This window comes from Pteropus alecto, unplaced genomic scaffold (assembly GCF_000325575.1).
Source record: "Pteropus alecto unplaced genomic scaffold, ASM32557v1 scaffold2274, whole genome shotgun sequence".
Classification (NCBI taxonomy): Eukaryota; Metazoa; Chordata; class Mammalia; order Chiroptera; family Pteropodidae; genus Pteropus; species Pteropus alecto.
The window spans coordinates 44,182-45,302 of NW_006435844.1; positions in this window are offsets into that span (position 1 = coordinate 44,182).

The window sequence follows — 1,121 nt, forward strand, 5'->3', positions numbered from 1 at the left end:
CCACTGTGGAAAACAGTATGGAGGTTCCTCAAAAAACTTAGACTTGAATTACCATATGACCCAGCAATCTCTCTTCTGGATATTTACCAAAAAATATGAAAACACTTATCTGTAAAGATATATGCACCCGGTGTTCATAACAACATTATTCACAGTGGCCAGGACATGGAAACAACCAAAGTGCCCTTCAATAGATGATTGGATAAAGAAGTGGTGGTACATATATACAGTGGAATATTACTCAGCCATAAGAAAAGATGAAATACTGCCATTTGCGACAACATGGATGGATCTTGAGATAATCATGCTAAGTGAAATAAGTAAGACAGAAAAAGTTGAAAACCATATATATGATTTCACTCATTTTGTGGGATATAAAACTGAAAGCAACAAACAAACATGACAAATAAATAACAACTCATAGACATGGGCAGTGAATTAGTGGTTACCAGAGGGAAGGGGGAGGGGAGAGGTAGATAAGGGTGAAAGGGTTCAAATATTTAGTGAAGGAAAGAAATATAACGACAGAAGGAAATCTAACTTTGGTAGTGAACATACTGTTGAATTGTATACTTGAAACTTATTTGATTTTATTAATGTCACCCCATAATTTTTAATGAAAAAGAAAAATATGGAGGAAAATCTAAATGAATATTAACAACATAATATAGTGATAATTTCTTTGAAGAATATATATATAATTAAAATGCATAACAATAAATTGGGAGGGATATTAATGGAATTAAGTGTTGGAAGGTACTTGTGTTATCCAAGGAGATGTAAAAGAACTAATTTACATTAAACTGTGATAAGACAAAAATATATGCTGTAATCTGAAATGCGAACACTACAAAAACAACAAAAGAATGTTTAACTACCAGCCAAATGAGGCAAAAAATGAATATTTAAGAAATAATAATATTAAACATTATGAAAGAGACAAAAAATTAGAACAGAAAAATAAATGTAAGGCAAATAGATAATTTAAACCAAATTATATCTGGAATTATATTACATGAAAATGGACTGAATGTTTCAAATGAAAAAGCAGAGATTATAAGTCTAGATAAAAGCATTCATTCAATCAAATGTTCCTTAAAAAGGACATAAGTAAAATATAA